This window comes from Meleagris gallopavo, chromosome 11, assembly GCF_905368555.1.
Source record: "Meleagris gallopavo chromosome 11, MGAL_WU_HG_1.1, whole genome shotgun sequence".
In the NCBI taxonomy this organism is placed as follows: Eukaryota; Metazoa; Chordata; class Aves; order Galliformes; family Phasianidae; genus Meleagris; species Meleagris gallopavo.
In genome coordinates, this window is record NC_139414.1 from 6,171,315 (window position 1) to 6,192,257 (window position 20,943).

General features: G+C 38.0%; 1 protein-coding gene across 1 annotated transcript in view; it reads left to right on the top strand.

Annotated features, from left to right (window-relative positions):
• The first annotated feature begins 2,290 nt into the window (after positions 1 to 2,290).
• PXYLP1 (2-phosphoxylose phosphatase 1) overlaps positions 2,291 to 20,943 on the top strand; it is a 74,965-nt gene continuing 56,312 nt past the window's right edge. Inside the window, exon 1 of the mRNA XM_085232877.1 lies at positions 2,291 to 2,385. The gene's annotated coding sequence lies outside the window, so the exon portion shown is untranslated. The remainder of the gene's footprint in view (positions 2,386 to 20,943) is intronic.

Here is a 20,943-nt window from a genome sequence, read left to right on the forward strand (position 1 = left end):
ATGTTAGACACTTCTGTTTTATTTTTAAAAGAAGTTTAAGTTATATTTAAAGAAGTTACTTTGAACCAGATCTAGGAAAATGTAGAACCAAAGCTCTCCTGTTCAATCTCTAATATGTTGGAAGGCTGAAACAGTACAGGACAACAGATATTTTTCTACCTCCTCTTACCATTGTTTAGGAAGACTTCTCTCATTTCCTGATCCGTTCCAGCATCTCGGTATTCTCATGTCATTACTCCTAGCACAAGGCTCCTTTCTGCTCCCTCTGCAGCAATGTAGGAAAAAATCCTGGTACACCTAAAACCTATCCAGATTCTGAACCTCAAAAAAACGGGTTTGTCCAGGTATAATAAATTCCTGCAATGAAAAGCTCTTGTTTTTCCTCATCTTGTTTTTTTGATATTTATGATTTACCTTTGTCTTTGTTATGGCTAAAAATATGCTATTTCATATTCACTAAACTAAATATCCGACTTTCCTTTCTAGAAAATGGAGGTTGTGCTTATTGTGAACCTTTTTATTATTTTCTATCTTCCATTTAATTGTTCTGTTTGAGCACACTGGACTATATTCAAGTAATTTTCAGGATTCTCCTTATCTTTTGTGTCTTACTCTGTATTCCTTGCTATCTGATCTGTCCCTTTCACTTTTAAGAATTACGTGGCTTTAGAATTCTGAGAAGTTTATGAAAATTATCAGCTCTCGAAGAATAAAAAAAAATACATCATTCTGTAAACTTGTTACAATAAGTAGTGAACTCTCACCAGGACGTGTAGTCTTTTACTTAGAGAAGACAAATGGAGTGTCTGTATCGGTTCCGCACCACATCTCGGTGAGCAGAGATTGGAGCCTATCTCTGTTAAAGTCTGGCTTCAATTTCTAATTCTTAACACTAATCCAGAATATCAATAGTTTCTTGTTCTACTTTCCAAAGATACTTGTTCCATATGATGATATTAATCATGGCTAACTTAATCTCTCAGGATTTAAGCTATGTCTCCATTCTGTCTACACAGATTTTAGTTATGATTCCACAATTACAGTTCAATGATTCATTCTAACATTTCTGCAGCAGCATTTCCTCTGAAAGGATATTGGAAATTTTTCTTGAAAAACTGGTGGTATAACTTGACTGAATAAAAGCTGTAGATATTTCCTTACCTTTGGTGCTAAGATAGTCTTTCCAGAGGCTGCTATACATGTTTATTTTTTTCTGTTATGTTTTTACAATTGTAACATGTTTTTCTGACACTATATTTATACTGGAACTCTTCCTGCTGCCCTTTTCACAGCTTTCAGGATAGAGAATACCAAGAATGCAGAAACACTGGACTTAATCTCCAGCTCTGGACTACTTCTACATATTTTATGTAGAAACACAGAAATACAAGTCTATGTAGAAATTCACGTGTAGATACATGAGAAATCAAAAGTTAAAGACTGGAAATTCAGAGTAATGACTAAACCCACCATATTGTTTTTGCTCTGGTTATAGAAAAGGAATGAAGAAACTACTCTCAGAGGACCTAAGCCTTAAGACTGTTAAGAATATTTCTAGGCAGCAGTGGATGAAAATGTTTGGTATGGGGGTATATACTGGGTTACTGATTGTGCCACCAATTTCTCACTATTTCACTTTTGTATGTCAGTAATTATTGGATTATCTTCACCTTGACACATTTCTTTTTCTGGCAAAAATACAGAAGAATTCCCACATTCACACAAGCTTTTGTCTATCTTGATATTGCCAAAATGTCACATGTTAATGTCAGTTGCAGTGGATACAATTTGTCTGCTGAAAATTGGACTGAGAGTGTGAATGAGTTCATCCAGCTCTCAGTACCAGATTCCTGAACTCTGATTTTCATTATTTGAGAATGTTATTGCAGCTGTTTTTGTTCTCTCTTCCATCTTGTAGTGGTAGTAACTCCATGAAAGAATGGGCTCTTTAAATATCCCAAGTAATATGTATACGAGGACACTACTTTTAATTAACACAGCAACCTTTTTTTCAAGCAGATGAGAACTTGACAAACCCTGAAAAGGCCCACTGCCTCACTGTGATGCATTTTAAAAACCTACTTTGCAGACTGGTGAACTCGAGCATGACACTTAAACCGATGCCAGAGTAAACCACAGCCAGAATAAATCAAACCTAGAATGCATGTTATGTTCAGTTTGCAAAAACGAATTTTACAAGTCTGGACTCTCAATCTGTCTGTCTGCTGTTTACTGTAACACTTTTTTTTTTTTTTTTTTTACTGCATTGGGCTCTTCTATTAGCAGTATTTGCAGTGGTGCTCTAAGTTGGCATGAATGCACTCAGCAGAACTAAAGGCAAGAGCAAGAAGTGAGCTTCTCTGAGGTACAGTGGCTCACACCAAGGTTGGTGACTTTAACCTACTTACATTGTCTGTGTGCCTTCAGCAAACCTGGGACTGGCCTAGAAATTTTTGTCTTTCAGTATAAACTATGAGATGAGCTCCTGCTATTATCTTTCTGTTCTGAGTCACCCACAGAAAGATTTGGAACACTGTGATCTTTGGTATGAGATGTTGCCTGAGTATTATTTACTGCATGCACCTTTTACAACTTAAAGTTTGCTTTTAGATAGGCTCTTTTCCACATCTGCATATGATGATATACGCAGTATAACTTTTTAAATATGTGTAGCCCATGGGTTGATATAGACTCTATCAACAAGTTGTTACATACTTTTTTCCTCTCGCTATGATAACTAAGCTTACGCTAATGAGGTGGGCTTTCTCATTACAAGGGATATGTGCCTACAGATTACAGGAAGAGAAGAGATTTATAAAAGGCATCTTGAGTCTGTGGAGATCCATTTGTAGACAAAACATCTGAAATATCTGCTCTGTGTGTTCTACAGCAAATTGGCTCATTTTTTTTTGTACCACTTTGTTTTAAGATAGCCAGGCTTTTTTGTTACAGGTCTACAAAATTTTGCCATATTTGAGTCTATAAACATGAGTGTATATTTAAGGCTCTTGTTACATGAATTCATAAAGAAAAAGTGTTTGAATAATAGATGTTAGCAGTTATTTCATCTTCTGCCTTCAGGGGTGACAGCTGAACAAATAAAATAGTCTTTCTTATTCTATGACATATCTCTATTATAAGCACTCAGGATCTGAGATTATTTATGAGTAAGTTAGAAATGACGAATGTTTAATCACATGGATGGAAGAGAGAAATAACAAGGCTGACATCTTTGGCTGTGGTATTCTTTTGCATTGTTCCTCATCTAGTTATCACTTCTATCTTCAAGCCTTGTTGCCAAGCTCTCAGCTCCACTGTTAATTTCAGCGAAGTGCTGTCACAGGTCAGTGAATGTCAAGGCAGGAGAAACATTCTTTCCACTCCCTGTTTCTATTTATGTCTTTCTATGTCATTCCTCTAAGCCAGTGTCTGCTCTCAGTTGTACTGTCTATACTAATGGTAAAGCAGTTCCTACATAAAAGGCCTATTTGGATTTATTTTTCTATTATATAGATAAATGGGGCAAGGAGCGTACACTCATATTTTAAATCTTGGTTATCTCCTCAAATGCTTCTGCAAAGTACTAAAGTGTTCCTTTGACTCTACTTGGTTACTAAACAGATTATAAAATGTTTGAGGGTAGCACATCTAAATTTTCAATTATTTCAAATTGTTTTATTAGATAAGTCCCCCTTAGATTGTTATACTTTACATTGCTTTTCAGTCTTCTCACTTTCTGCTTCAGAATTCATGTTAACATGTGAATTTAAATGAAGTATATAAAGAAATGGTAGGAAACAAGTGTTTTGCTTTTAGGTCAAGCAGATTCTTTAGCTAGAAGGTAGATTCGCTACTTAAGACTTTTCAGCATTGCTGAAGGCTTCAGGTCTCCCTGTACTTTTGCAGCTGTTAGATTATGCTCCTTGCTAGGCTCTATAGCCCTGTCATTCTGTGGTAACCAGTCAATTTCTAGGAAATTATTGTAAGGCCCTAGAGAGAGAAATATTGTCCTCCTGATTTCTTTTCTGCTTAAAAACAAATTTAAAATGAGTGCTGGAGGTAATGTGATGTAAAAATGCCACGTTTTACTCATTTCTGATTATAGAAGAAATTTTCGAGGATATTGCTGTTGGAACAAATTTTTCTTTGGTTTAAAAAGTTCTGTGACAGTTTTGAGTGCCATTTAGTATTTACCTGGAATGATAAGAAAACAGATATGAACAGTATGTATGATTCTTAAAAATGAAGCAATAATCCTTTAAAATTTTTTATGTGGGAAGGACCATCAGTGCAGTAAAAAGGTATGTTCAGTAACAGAACGCATCCCACAGTGCCAGCTGAGCCTCATGACCCCCTCGTTCCTCTTTAGGCTCGAGGGGTCTTGAGATCTGTTTGTGACACAGTCCTAATGCTTGCCTTTCTTCTGGAAGTCTGCTGCAAGAGTTGTGCTTTACCTTCTGTTTAAAATGGTAGCCCATTCTAAAATGTTCTATGGGAAATACCTGAAAAGTGGCTTTTCCTCATGCCATCTGTGCCATACAGCAGTAACTGGCCGAAAGCTCCTACAGGAAAGAAACTGCACTGTAGAATACACAATCTGATGTCAGCACAAGTTCGTAAAAATGTGCCCAAATATTAGAACCAATATTACATTCACAAGGTGTTAGAACCTTGAAGTGTTTGGTAAGGGACAGTTCTCAGATTGCACTGGGATAGAATGCTTCAAGCTGATGTTTGGTAGAAGTCAGGTTGTCTAAACACTGGGAAAAAAGTCTGGAGGGAAGAAAAACCCTTTCTTGATGTAGCCTGGCCTTTGAGCAAAAAAATAATTCAAAAGCATAGAGAAGAAAAATTCTCCTTGTGTCTGTACGAATCTAATTTAGACCCATTCCTCTGCACTTACAGACGGCTCTGTATATTCATGACCTATTTTAATTTGGGCATTAATTCACTCACAAGAAACAATAAATATTAATTATCTTCCTGAAGTTCAGATGTAAGTATGCATTGCAGAGGGCATTGTTATTTACCTGTAGTTACAGAACAACTTTGTTCTAATTTGATAACTCTAGAATCATTGAAAAATGCAGCCAGCAGAATCATAGGTAAATAACAGGTTATGTGGTTTCTGAAGATCATTACATCTTTGTTGTTGTTTTTTCAGTACTATTTAGTATTGCCTACATTTTGGGGAAATATTTATATTTTCCTTCTCTTATTTGTATAATCGTCTTGATTTCAGGGAAGCTTGTATGCTGGGATACGTTTTTTATGCCTTTGTAAAGCAGTTATATGAGAGCATCCTGCCATCTAGTGGGGAAGAAAAAGGGGACTACACTCAGATCATGTAAAATCTGATTTAAAAAATTAAAACCAATCTGCAGTATTTACACAGTAAAAAATCAACTGCATAGAGCATCAGTCTGCATGTGAGCTGTGCTTCAAGGGTCAGTGAGCCAACGTAATTAATGAGTTCTTAACATGCTTTAAGAACTTGTGATTAATTTATACACATAATAAAATTGTTCTAAAGCATCCAAGCTAAGTGTTTGAATATTAATAATGATTTGGCTAAAGTGCTACTTGTAAAACAAAGTGAAAAGCTAATCATAAGGAATGCTCTTAACCTATTCCAGAAAGCCAATGTGCATACCACATCACCTTAACCAGGCTTTAGTCTGGAAAAGTAAGGTACAAACAAAACTTATAAAAGCAGCTTTTGAAAAGTGGTACTCTCTGAGATTAACATGTTCAATTAGAAATAATTCTAATTCTATGAGTCGAATTCATAGTTCATCTGATTTACACTAGAATCTGACTTTTCTTGATCAGGGAGGCCATAGAGAAGCTCTAGGATTACTGACAGTGTTGGTTTGCCACTGACGATGCTTTTGGCTCCCACAGTGCACAGAAATCTTTTTCTTACTCCAAAATGTTTTCAGGCTTAAGCAAGTCAGAGCAACCAGCAATGGTGCTGCTGGCCAGGGCAGCACAGAGATGGGAGCTGGATCTGGAGAACCACTGTGCAAAGCACAGGTGGGCTTGTTTCTGTTGTTCACAGCCAAGCATTAGCCTAGTGTGTAGAAGAAAAGGTGCATGGAGCATTGATGATGCATGAAGAAGTTGCAGAGGGCTACATATGCAGTCACATGAGTAATTCCCACTTACAGACCTTGGCAGCATGTTTGCTGGCCTAGGTGCCTGCTTTTTTAAGCAGTGCACAGGCTGTTCTATAGAAATTCTCTCCTTCTGGCACTGGATCCCACTAAATCTAAGGAAGTTGCACAAACAAATTGTGGGCACTCAGCACTAGAGGCCCATCTGCTGCCTTCAGAACAGCAGTGGGCAGCCTGGCTGGGGCAAGTTTCAAAATGCCCATTGGTACTGTGCTTACCACAGCATAAAACATGAAGGTTGCCCCGCTCCTTTTTTTTCTCTATTTTCGAAGCTCAGTAGACTCGAAGCAAACAGCAACGCCATGCCTCCCCTCTTGCATCAAACAGACTCTATTTTTAGAAGTTGCAGTTTACAATAGCTTTGCCTTACCTAAATGAATTATAGTCCTCATGTTTATAATTTTAGATTGCTAGCAGAGCAGGATCTGCAACACATTCCTCTCACGACAGTACATCAGGTGCCATTTTTATAGTTCATACTTATTTCAAAATTTCCCATGCCGTACAATTTTATTCTAGAAATGCTTCTTCACAGCTACTTTTCCTTAGAGCACTGAGCATAAGGTAGTTGCTTTCTGAACAACGTTTTTCTCTGACTGCAGTGAAACCATTGTGCATTACAGAAGACCTCAGAAAATACAGGTTTTCCTCACATTTCCTTGTCTGATGAGCATGAATTCTTTTAGGTGCCTGAAGATTTGGCAATCCATGAAGAACAAATAAACAGTTTTTCTACTTCAGAGTATTGAAATGGTAAGGATAACAGAATTCAACTCTCACTTCCTTTACTGATTTTCTACCTATGCAATGTGGTCTTATTAAGGAATAGATCAGCCTATTACTGCATTCCCCTTTCATCCATCTCTTTACAGAGTATTCGGAGGACAGATAACAATCAAGTGTAACAAATAATGAGACAGATGCCAGTTTACTTCAATAGCTTTCATTTCAAAGATGCCACCAGGATCTGAGAAATGTTGGTAGTATTAGAAGGACTCACAGATGATCTTATAAATGGATCACATCAAGTCTTATTACAGTCCAAGTAATCACAAGAAACACCAATTAATTAATTTAAGCTTGCTATCTTGTTACAGCGCAGCCTGCACGAGGCACCACATCCAATAAGCTATAAACTCTTTGTAAACAGCCATCTTTAAGGGACTGATTGAAATGTCTTCCTGAGTAACTGCCTAAGACAGTTGTTTGACACAGCAAATCACTGTTTCTTCACAACAAACTTACCATGCAAAGAGATCTGAGAATCTAAATATGCTATGTTGATTTTGAATTGTACTCATGCACTTTAAATAATAGCAGTATCCATTGCATTCTTAATCTTCATAACATTCTATAATCTTATTAGCTTTCTCCCTGCTTTAGGGAGCAGTAAAAAGTCCTATATACATAATATTCATAATCTTTTAAACAGAGACTGTGCCTCGTTGCAGTGAGACATTCATTTCCTGCCTCAAATAAGTGCGAGTTATCCATCTGTCTATTCATTTTCCTTGATGGAAGGACAATTGTGCCTTTGTGTTTAAAGAAAAAAAAAAAAAGTTACCAGTAATGCCCCATCTAATTTATTCTGACATCTCTTTTGTTCACATGTAATACAGCTCATTAAAACATCTGAAGTGTAGTAGAACATTTCTACAACTGTTTTTCAGTGCCAGTTTCTTCACAAAGACACTATTCCCTCCTTCATCTGGTCTTGAGAAAAAATGTTATATTCTTATCTTCCTGAGAAACTTTGTTCTTTGTTGAAACTTAAAGCCCAGCAGAAAGGTTTGCACTTTTTTAGTGAGGTTATCAGACAGTAATTTACCACTTCAACAGTTTAAGGTGCTGGCAGCGAAGGGTGGTATGAGATTGCTCTCTCTGCCTCTGCTGAAGGAGAGTGAAATTAGCACAGGCCAGAAAAGTGATCATTGGCCCTTCTAAGGGAGAGGGGACTTTGGGAAGTGGGCAGATGTCTTACTTCGCAGTCTCTAGAACAAGATCTGGCTCCTCTCAGGGCAGCGCTAGTGGAGGAGGAGTTGTTCCTTTCTGATCTGGCAGTGAAGAGCAAGGACCTAGATCTCCTTCTATGAAGCTACCAAATCTTGCTGGTATGAAAGCTCTCATATTAAACCTTGTTGACTGACTCTGCTGTTCACAATTGACCTCAGGCTCCTACCAGGATTGCAAATAACTCCCTGTAGCACCTTTTCCTCTTAAACCCCTCTGGCTATTTCCATTTCACAAAGTACCATTGGCCTTGTCCTTTATTATAGACACCCCCTTTACCACTGCACTGAAGTTTTGCTACTTGAAGGACTTTGGGGCCAGCATAATTTACTCTAAACTGTTCTGGGGAGCTTTGAACATACTCTGACTTATCAGAACCAGATACTGTGGGCACCACAGTATCTCTTGGAACAACCCAGCTTTTCGTTTTAAAAAAAAAAAAAAAAAGGGGGGGGGGATCGTCATTTGATGAAGTATGATTTGCATTTATGTATGTTATTGTGTTTCAGGAAGGCTTCCTGTGCGTATTTCCCATACCCTACTCTTTGCACAGCATTCCAGTGCTTGAAGGTCTGTTTTGTATTTTTTGCCATTAGCAGTGTATTAGGGAATAGGGGAGGCTAGGTGATTCACCCTTTGCATTGCTAGAAATGTGACATATTTTCAGGGCCCTTACTCTCTCAAAGAAAGACATAGTAAACTAGCCAGGGCAATTCACAGGGGTTTTTTCTGCTTCACTTTCCACACCCCTACTCTCAGAGCAGATCTGCTTTAGAAGAGGTATTTAGTTAAATTTTGAGTTCCTGTTTTCTACTCTATTAGTCCTCTGAGGGGCTCCCGCATAGTGCAACTTTCATTTATGCTCATTTCCTGCATATTGTATTAGGACCTTTCAGGTTCAATATTCACATTTGCCTAAAGTCATTACTGTATTTACTAAGTAGTGAATAATGAGATTGCCAATAGAGCAGCACTTCATTCGTTTCATGAGGAAAATGTGTATCGACACTTAGCTAGGAGTCTATTTTGAATTTTTCTGACTTATTGATCCATATTCTGAAGTGCATCTCAGACCTTCTGGCTCTTGACTTGATCGTAACTTTTAGTTCTTCATTTACCATTTATTAAGGGATCGTTTCCAGTAAAACCAAGTAGACCTCTGGAATGTTGCCTAATTTTCTGGAAAGTACTGTAAATGCTGTTTGCAGAAAGACATTTAGATTTATATTCTTAAAATGGAGGCTTAAGTCTAAGTATTGACTTCATTTACACCACTGTAAGTCGAAAGTAATTATTGTGCTTGCAATGGAACCCTTCTTTCACTATCCCCTTAGTTTATGATTTGCTGAATGTTTGTCAGGATCAGTAACAATTTCCCGTTAGAATGGGGCCAGAAAATGGTCAGCAAGTAGTGAATCTCAAGTGACTTTCTTAGACCAGTCAGTGAAAAATCAAATAAGATGTTGCTTGGCCCCTGGTATCCCCTGTCTCAAGATCTGTACTACTACAGCATCTCTCAGAAACTAGGGAAATATCTTCTGGAGCCTGTCTACCTCTGCTTTGAGCAAAGATGCATTTTCCTCATCCTCGTTAGATTCATATTTACTAGGATGAAATTGTCTGTTCAGAGAAAGGGAGAAAAAGGAGAGAGCTGCAGAAATACAGTCAGATATTACAAAGCACTGAACCTCAGCTGAACTGTGATGATTTAGCACAGATCCTTGATATATTTACAAGTATAAGGTAAATGACTTTGTTTGGAGGGAAATGGGGTGCAAGTGCAGAGGGCACTGAGAAGTCAATGCACACATTAGAATTCAAAGCACTCTTGTGTACTTTCAGTCCCTCGAGACTAGGTCACAGATGGCTTGCAAGATGTACCTCAGTCTTTTGAATATGAACATAGAGCTGCCAGCTGATGCCCCATTCTGCACTGCTGGTTGTAGAGGCTGGCTGGTAGAGATCAGACATTACTGCAACATAAAATTGCCTGGTAGCCTCCACATCATGCATGCTCAGGAAAAAAGGAACAAAACAAAACAAACAAACAAACAAAAACAACACCAAAAACAAAGAAAAAAAAAATCTCTGATGTAGAAGCGTGATCAGATTCCTTAAGCTAAATGATATTAACAAAATGCTTTGTGAATCTGGGTAAAGGAAGCTAATTTCTAGAATTTTGTTTTCCGCATCACAAACACTATTTTAATTATATCTCCCATCACCAAGAAGCACTTGGGTAATGACCTTAAACAAACACACCAATTGGGAGTTTAAAAGATTAATGCATATGGGTCCATTTTGGCTCTTTCTGGCTTTTAAGCATAGCATTTGCTCTGACAAGGTTTCCAAGTTTTGCCCCAAATCCATGAAAGCTTGAAAAGATTATAAATGCATCACCTAGCTGTAGAAGTCTGGAGGTCCCAGAAACCAGGAAATCAGCAGCTTAAATGCACACACTGCTCATGGATGAAATAGTCATCCTCTTCAGGAAAACAGAGTCTGCAGAATCAGATGTAGAAATTTAGTCTCCCTTATAACAAGAAGCAGAAACTATGTTGAAAGAGAAAGAAATGGGATTGAAAGAACAAAACAAAGGAAAACAATTTATGTACGGTGACAGTGGGCTGAGGGAAGGGGCTTACTCTAGGAGAAGAGCTGTGTCGATGGGGAAAGAAATATCCAGAGGGGCAGAAGAGCTTTCATTGTGCCCATCTGTAACGGAACCAACTTGTCTGTCGTTTGTAGTCTTGGCAACAGCACAGAGATAGAAGGATAAAGCTGCCTTGAATGTAGCTCTTTTGTAGCTTATCCAAACGTGGAATGGAAAGAAAAGTATTTGCAATCTCTGCATGTATACAAACAAAGCAGGCTGTCAGGAGAGCAGATTTACAAGTTAGAAAGCATTTTGCAGAACACCGACAAAAAAATGGCAAAAAAAATCCTTCTTCTCCTTCTACAGGCAGTAGAACACGACCCACAAAGCTACCGATTTCTTCAGAGTGCCTCGTGCTGGCCACAAACAGCATCCATTTGCATCAGACCTGGCTGTGCCTGGTTATCTCCCAGATGTTCACATCAGTATGTAAACACTAAAGTACCTCAAAGGGAGTCCTAGCTACAGTCTGCTCACTTCTAGGGAAGGGCAGTTGTCCAGTATCGTCCAAACAGATGATATTCTTTAGGTTTGGTTCAAGCTATATGAGGCATTTTTGTTAACTTGGAAAGGGAACAGGAAGGAGGCTATACCAAGAGAGTACAAAGACAGCGATTGAAATTAGGTCTTACAAAAAAAGTGACTGACAGATAGGCTTTTAGAAATTCCAAACCTGCGAACAAATCTTGTTTGTTCTTTGTTAGAACTATCTGATAACCTGCAGTTTTAAGGTTACTGTGTGTGGATCCAGCTAGAAATGCCTGTCTCTTCATTCCTGTTTACTGAAAGACTTGTTTCTGTACAATGACAGCCCTTGCACTTTCTTTCTTTCTTTCTTCCCAAAGGCATGCAGAATCCCTGCTGAAACGAAGAGTTATCCAGAAACAGTACATGTTTCTAGTTGGGCTGTTACGTGTATTGTGTTGTGAAATACAAGACATTAAGGTAATGCAACTAGAGCCTTCACTTGCTGCAGATAGTAAAATGTAAAACAGATTAGACAGGCAGTCTTGAATAGATTGAGCCACATAAACATATCTTCACAGTCGTTATTTTTATAGAAGTAAAATCAAGACAGTTTGGGGATACAAAACTAAGTAACTGTTTTTGGCAATGATGAGAATAGTATGTGGAAGGGTCTGAAAGAAATTCTGAGTTTGGTCATAGTCTTTACTGCTTTCATTCTGTTGCTGTTTTGGAAATTAAAGCACAGTTGTGTTTTGTGCTTGCTCACCAACTCAGATCTAGGTGGGAAAATGCTATCAGTGCTTCCATGAATTAAGGATAAAGTTTCTTCTTTTGATATACAATCTGTTTGTGGAGCATTGAAATACTTTTGGAGTCATTTTCTGCTTTTCAGGTGAGTTATGCAAGAATTCTGACATCCTTTTGAAGTATTCGCACAGGAAATGTGACATTTCATATCTATGTTATCTGAACCTTGATCACATCTTGTCTGCTATCAAAATATATGACCCAAAAGTGCTTCTTTGTAAATTAGGCACTTTTCATACATTTTAACTTCCTTGGAGAAAATTATGCAGGCCTGTGTGATGCCTGCATGAATTATCTTTTATTCATTAGAATCCTAAATGTTATTGAAATGTATTCTTAATTATTCCCTGCTGAAAACAGTAGTGTTCCTGAACAAGTACTTTGCATTTGTTATGTCCTGCTGCTAACACAGTTAATAATGCATATAATAATAAGAACTATAATAATATAGTAAGAAACGATCAGTGCAGAACAATAGAACATATTAATATGGTTCAATTTAAGAATATTTTTATTTCTGGCTTTTGCAGGCTACAAACAACATTGTCTGAATATTTCAGGCATGCAGAATCTTTGCTGTAGGTCTATAGCATAGAAATAACAGCACTGCTGAAAGAGAAGCTGGAAAGACATCACCTGCTATCCGTGTATTCAGACCCTCCAAAATCATCTACTGTACCGGTACTTTACTTAGTGGAACAGACATTTCCAGATAATTTTCAAAGGCTATTTTTGGACTTATTTCTGGAATGAACGGTGTTTTATTCAACCCCCTTAAAATTATATTTTTTCTTCGATGTTTTCTCTGTCTTCTTTATCCACTGCTCTCTCTGTGCACAGTTTTCATTTCCTTTTCTCTGTGTGGGAAATGAAAAAGTTTCTTGAAACTCAAAAGCTGGTTCTGAAAAACTGTGCAATATTCAAGGTTTCTCTCTAGTAGGAGATCAAGAAATGTCAAAAGAGTCACTAAAAATTACAGCTTTTTGTGCAGTAGTATTTCTTGTGCATGTCCTTAAATATGTGGCTTTTCATGATGTGCAATTAAACATCACCCAGTTTCTATGCTGTTCCCCAAAGGTCTTTCATTTCATTCAGTGATTATTAGATCACTCTGATTATTAGTAACAGTAATACAAAATGAATTCTTAAATCACTATCGCATGAAAGAAACTGAAAGACAAAAAATAAGAAGTAAAACTGAAAGCAGAGAATATTATACCATTGTGGACACTTAAGGAGCATTTCAGTTATTTTCACAGACAGAATTAACTGGCTGATGCTGAAATATTTGCTTGCCAGAATAACAAGAACTAGCGTTGTTTTTTAATTGCATTTTAATATAAGGATTATTGGATTTCAAACTTCTGTCACTAGTTTTGACAGAGAAAGCAATTATTAGAACTGAAATCTTTGCCATCACTCACTTGTATTTGAAAAGCCTTTACGCTAAAAGTCTGCATTGCACCAGACAAAGTAATGTCTTGAAAGGTGTTTGAAAATTGCAGGAGCAAAGACTGAGTTCAGCTCTTTTCTTGTAATACTCTTTGACCTACAGAAGTAAATACATAGTATTTCTGCTCTTCATTCTTTCACCAGTTACCTGAAGACAAAACTCTGCAAGAGGATGTATGTATGGGGAGTTTACTAACCTCACAGATTCTGAATTGACTTAAAAATGACTCAGCTTTGCATGTAACCTGGAACAGAAGAGAAACATATTATGAGAACTGGAAATAACTAGAGGCAAGGCTGAGATACTAAATGTAACACTGCCGTTTTGGAGAGACAATCTGTAGGACAGCTGGAGTTGGTCCTACAATAATGATGATAGGCTGAGGAAAAGCAGGGGAATCACAGTTCAGAACTTTCATATTTGGTGGACTGAAATCTGATTTTTCTTCCATTTTGCTTAGGATTTGTTAGTGGGAAGAGACTGGTTTACAGTAAATTGTGCAACTTTAAACCCACTTTGCCAGACCTCTGTTCTGGTCTTCATGTGCTGCTGCCAATTAGCACATAGCAAAGTCTTCCAGGGGATGAGATTAAATATATCACAAGTCTTCCTTTCTAATCAAAGCTCCATGGGAACGCCCCTGGGATCCCTGCTACTTTGCTGCCATTGAAATTGCCTGGGATCATTTGCTATCCTTTTGTGAATTATGGAGGCACCAATATGACAGATACAATGCAGGGGATTCTGCTTTTCATCTTTGGGGCATTCAGTGCAAAGAGTAGCGATGTTTTCCTCCCGTCCTGAAAGTCACTTACCCTCCTCCTTTTGTCCAGAACTAAAATGTTTAGCTTTAAAACCGGAGAGGAAAACTGTCATTTCGCATTCATCAACACTAGGAAAACAAGATATTGCTTGTCTTTTTTAATAAGCTCATTTGTGTAAGTGTCCAGGATTTTAAATTAGCTTTCTCATTTCTATGTGGTTTAATACCCTGTCCATCTATTTGCTGAGAACAAAACAGGCCTTAGCACAGCATTGCCTGCTGTGACAGTGGCATAGATTTTAAAACATGAGAGCCAGTACTACAAGGACTGAAGTCCATTAAACCATATCCTGACTGGACTATGAACTGCACATTTATAATAAGAGTAAGTAATTATGCACATGAGAGAGGGGGAAAAACATGCCCAAGATGGCCGATGCTAGTGATCTTCTCTGTAAAAATCTATTTAATGCTTCTGCTACATAGTTACCATTCTCAATCAGCCATTAGAAGGCTGGAGACTACTGCACTTAGTCAACAAATTATTCACTGTAAGAGTTTGAAGGCTTACTAGAAGTCTACAAATAAGTATTTTCCCATCTGCAGGAGGTTTCTAATTTGCTAGAGTAGAGTAATCCATAATAAAGCTTACTTTCAATGTATTATAAATAGGGTCTCTAAACATTAGAAATAGCACCCTTGGAGAAACACATTGTCCTCTAATCTGTTAAAAAACAAGCATTTGCTCATCAATAAACAAATGAATACAAACAGTACAGTCTCACTTTATTCACAGAAATTTTAACCCATTAACCTGACTGAGACCAATGCACTGGTTTTACTCTCTTTAGGTACAGGCAGCCAGAAAAAAAAAGCAAGAACATGTTTCATACCACATCTTGAATAGACTGGTTTTAGTTGTCCATTTTACCCCCCTGAAGGGTCATAAAGCCTTAAAAGGATTTACCTGAGTAACCTGACATGGTCAGCTTGTCTGTTTGCAACTGTTCCATTGGAATACCTCAGCTCATCTTCATAATTCCCACTTGGCTTGGTTTTGCTTGTCATGCATGGAGGTGTAGTAAATGTGATGCCAGTGTAGCTGAGAGCAGAACTGAGAAGCCAGCTGCCTTTGTACCTGTGCCAATTTAGAGGGAATTTGCTTTGTAAATAATCTTTAAACACATATCTATCATTAGCTGCAGTTCAGTGGATAAAATGTATTAAATATAAGAATGCTTTCCTCATTGAGAGCTTGCACTCGCCTGTGGGATGTATTCATTTCTATCTGACATCTGAAAAGGGCTAATTCTTTTCCCCTTAGTCATGCTGATGTAAACTTGAAATAAATCCTGAGGTCACTGGAGAGAAGGCAGAGTCCTCTTTGTGTGTCAGAAATTAGCCTACAAATTAAGCACAACCAATATATGCTACTTAGAAGCTCTGAGAATCTGCTAATGTCTTAGAATACTACTGTCATTGCATACAGGAAAAAAATCTCTTAAATGCTGTTTTCAACTCCAAATTCAATTTTAGAACTCTTAAATCTGACCAAAAAAAAAAAAAAAAAAAAAAAAAAAGGACAAATTTCAGTGGCAAGCTTCAGTAGAGGAATATCAAACTGTTGGAAATGAAGAAGGGTAATGAAAGTCTCAAAATAGAAAACTATTTACTTGAAGGCTGTCAGAAAAATAGCCCCCTGGTTTCCTGCAGCTGTGGCACTGAGAGCTCACTTCAATGACTGACAGTGAGAGTGGCGAGTCAGTCTTTTTTCTCTGCAATTGAGCTACACAATACATATAAATGTTTGGTGCTGGGATACAGATCTGAACTCCAATTCTCTCATAGCACAGATGTAGAGGGGAGGTTCCAAATCAGGAGATGTTTGTAGACCTTTGATCTAGTGACAGACTGAGAGTGCCATGCTCTGCCTGTCTGTCTGGTTAGTAAGCTCCATGGCATGCATTCCATAGAGTGCTTTACATACATAAACAGTCTGATGGATCCCTCGGGCCCTGATCCCTAGGCAGGACCTGTGATCTTCAGGTATGACTCCTAATTCACATTTAAGGGGGCCTGCAGCTTTTTCTGGATAGCAGCAGTAACATTATTCCTGTCTCTCCTATATCTGAAAATGAAGCTATTAAGACTGCTGCACCTGGGTCACTCTTCATCTGGGACTGTGGGATTAATCAGTTTGTTACTGACAGCTCCATTCACATGGATGTTTGCTTTCAAACACATACTTGAGAAAATAAGCATTTGGGCCACTGCTTGGTTGATTCTTTTCATTATGAGCAATGTGATGCTCATGCATACAATCTGTGTTATTTGGCTATTCTCTGAGGTGACTATTATCAAATGGTCTTTTTTTATCATCACACAGCACACAAGTCATTTGTCTGTCTTGTATTCCTAACTCAAACCTTCCCATATTTTCTTGATCTTGTCCTGTCCTTGAGACATGCCAAGTAGCTCTATGCAAAAACTAACAAGACAAAGGCGGCACAGTGTTTCTGAAAATATATGAGTTCCCAGAGTGACAATGACAAATGTTTTGTACTGGCAGGCACTCTCTTCATGAAGGCTAAATGCTGACATACTCTGTATTCATGCTAGATACTGTTGATCTGTAGGGCCACCATTTGGCCTGTTACTAGTTCTTCTAATCCAAAAAAAGATGCTGTCTTTAACATATTAAAAAATATTTATTTATTTATGTTTTTACCGTATATGCAATAAAGGGTAATCTCCAAGCAGCTGCTTTTAGCATCTATCATCTTACAGAGCAGTTCAAAACGTATAGTTTTCTTTCAAGCATTCCTCAGATACACCACAGTAGATTTTCTTGCCACCCCATTACATATATTGGATCCTCAGCTATGGGAAGACGTCATTCTCCTGACATACTATAGCATCTCAGCATATTACCTTGACCCTTTATGTTTGCCACTCTTCACTGGAAATCTCATAACAGCTGATTGTTGGGAGCCAGCAATGCTATCAGTAGAATATTAAAAGAACTGATGAATACATAACCCAAATCACTGAGAAAAGTATCCTTGTCATGGCCATGGACAAGAAATATTGCCCAAGGTTCACATGGGAAGGAAGCGTGGTGTTAGAGCCCTGAGGGCACTGACAGATCTTAATGGTCCTGACCAGCCTCAGCTGGTTCACCTGCTCAAGTCCCTGCCCATGGGCTGAGGAGCCTGTTTCACCAAAGTTTGGGGCCTTTGGTACTAGTGTCAATTCTATTGCTCTTTACAGCAAGGAGGCTGTACTGCTCTTTAGTTTAACTATAGCTCTCTCTCATTACTACAGAGCCTACCTGTGGGCTGACTGCCTGGCTTTACTTCAGTCTTTTTTGTTGTGGATCTGTCAATCTGACCTGTGGACCAATGTCTCCACTATGAACTCACCTGAGAATTTGGGCTCTTAGGCAAAGCTGGCCGCAATTTCTAAATTTGTGCTTCTTCCATTGCTCAGGTAATGCGGATGTTACTGCTCTCTACCCCATAGGGAGCAGAAAACCCTTTCTCTTCCCCTAAAGAACACAGCTGTAGGTTAGAAGCAGTATGAATGGGATGTGCACCAAATACAACTGTCAATGTCAAAAGTACTTGTCTCTAGGATTTTAGAAGTATACAGCAAGTATTTTATTTATATGGCTTGAAATCTTCAGTAACTCTACAGAAGACTTGATAGGAAGTGCAACCGAATGGTATTTTCATAGGTAAGAACAGGAGTGTTTAAAAAGGAGTGTGGAAGCAACTTTTAGGTTGGGAAGAAAGGACATTTAAGGAGTGTGAGGCTGTAGTAATGTCTTACTAATTGTTAACAAAACATAAATGGTAGAAAACTGTAAACACTCTTCCAAATTAGGACTCTAGGACCTACCAAAGCTCTTAAATATTTTAGGAAAGAAAACCCACAAAAAAACCAAACAAACAAACCTAACCTGTTCTGCCTAAGGCTTTACTAGCCAGGGCTGAGGTTAATATTCTTTTTCTGTTAGGAAAAAATAAGTTAAAAATGGGCTTAGGAATCCATGTGGGGGTGAGGGCCCTGCTTGATAGTTCACATATTCTGAGCTGCCTAAGTTGGTGTATCACCTCAGTAATTAAGTAAGCTTATTGTGATCTAGACATTATTTGCTAGAATTCAATGCACGATGTTCATGCTTAGTTTCAGCTGCTATTTATTTCACAATTAGAAATAAAAATGTATTGATGGGTCTGACTTAGTATGCTACTATTCTTACCTTGGAGCAATTGTATGTGTTCATTCTGGAACCTCATCTGATACAGTACAATGTGCATGTATTTGTGTGGGAGAAGCCTTGTGCTGATTTTCACAATATATCAGTCAGTGTTAATTTTAAGCTGCAAAGATTAAATGTTTGGTAAGATAGGTCTTGCAGTACCATTTACTTGAACTAGGACACGTGCAAGCTATACACATCTGTGTTGCATTCTTAGCCAATTGATATGTTCACAGAAACATGCAGCTAAAATATTCAGTTTCAGAACTATTTGATTCATATTTCAAGTAACAATATCTTAATAATCTTATTTGAAAACTGTTTATACTACACCTGTCCCTATTCTCTGAATTTACATATTCATTCCCTCCTGATGGAGCAGTGTCTCAGTATGCCAAATGCTGCTGTACCTATGTTAGTGATTATATGCTAAGGAGGCTGGTATGTATTGTTAAGTATGAAATTTTTCCCCCTATAGTGACAAAAAGTATGGTATGAATAATATTTGTATGTCATCCTGAGTTTGTATGCATGTGTCTGTTAAGTATTCCATGGCATTCCATACTTTCAGATTTCAATAGAAATAAACAGTAATGTGGGACATAGGTATTTCCTATTTGGCACCCCTGGTTTTGGTTTTAATAGGACAATGACTTGAAAGGAACTGGTATTCCTCTTCACACCTGGATGGAGCCCCTCATATGCAGGTTTGAAGCATACAAATGGGGTAAAAGAGAAGTCAGTAATGATAATTTCAGTGCTAAGGGCATTTTTTTTTTCTTTTTTTTTTTCCTCCAGGGTAAACTTCACTAATTAGACTTTTAAAAAATTGGCAATTTTCCTGAAAACTAAATACAGCAAAGAAATAACATAACGTGCTTAAAATTCACCTAGCTTAATGGACCAGTTCTTTAGTTCTTCCTATTCGAAGAGTCAGAAATCTTCCCCAGCAAGGTGTCCGGGAATTCCTCAGGTACAGGGAAGCATTCAGATATGTAAAAACCAGTTTTGCTGGCATCTGGTCCCACTGTATCCAGTAACAGAAGGCTAAAAGCTGTCACTGAATAACTTCACTGCCTGCTACTTTGGCAAATCAAAGCCTAAAATCACATCTTGCAGAAAGAATGTTTATGAATAGGGAAACTCTCCTGCCAATGTGTAAGGGCGATTTCCTGTATGTTGCACCCCCACCCCTTCCTCCCATCTCCATGTAAACAGCGCAGCAATGCGGCCACCTTGGTTGCCTAGGAAGCCAGTTGCTGCTCCTAATGGATCCGTTTAAAATTCCAATCCAGATTCTAGTCAGGTTTGTGAGACCCTGGGAATTGAGCTTTTGAACTGGTGCGTACTTTCCACTTTTTTTTTCTTTTTTTTTCTTTTTTTTTTTTTTTCTTTTCCCCATCCCTCTCTTCAGCTCCCCTGGACTGAGAGAAGGCAGCTGTGACACTTTACTAGACAGAGCAGCTGGACTTAGTTACCCTTAGTGCCAATTAAGCGCTGTCAGAATGGCTTGCCTTATTCCAGGGAGACAGAAGGAGCTATTTGGTATCAGAAATAATGCTAGAAAGTAGTTGTGTATATATGCAGTTATTTTAAAGGTTGTTTTTGTGGCTTTTGCTCTGTCTAGGCACCTGCTGCCTTTTTGTGAGACATTTGTGCTTTCATCTGAGCTGTTTGAAATGCAAATAAAAGAATGATAGATTTTCAGACAAATAGACTGAGAGAGACCTGTGTTCTGGAGGACTTTTCTAAGCCCATTGTAGGCTTTCTTTTCAGAAGCTAATCATGGTGGAAAATTACTACATGGGGCCTTAAATAGGTGAAATAATAAGCTAGCCAAATAGCATGGTAGGGTGGCAAAGGTGGTACTGCTTCCAAGTCTGCTTTTATCTCATAGCTCTACACTGCTGGCTACTTTTTGGCAAAGCAGTGCAGCCGTGACTTAAAGACAAATTTCCTTAATATTTAATTTTGGATTAAGGCTGCTCTTCATGAAGTTGTTGTGAAGTCTCATTGTATGTGCTATTCAAACTTAAGTAGGTGTTCAGAATAACACCCAGGTAGAAATCTATTAAAAGAAGAACTCTTTATTGTTGTAATCAATACTTATCAAATGTTATTATTAAAATCTTAGGTAGTGACAAAAAAACAGAGTTTGATTCACTTGTTTTTGCTCTCAAATGCATGTAGGATCTTATTTCAAATTACTTTGAAATGCATTATGAACAGGAACTGTTTGATTTGAACTCATGTATAACGCGTCATAAGATATGATGCAAAACAAGCAAAAAAACCCTCCACCCAAAAAGTCAGGTTAGCATCTTTTTTAGTGGCACTGAACAAAAT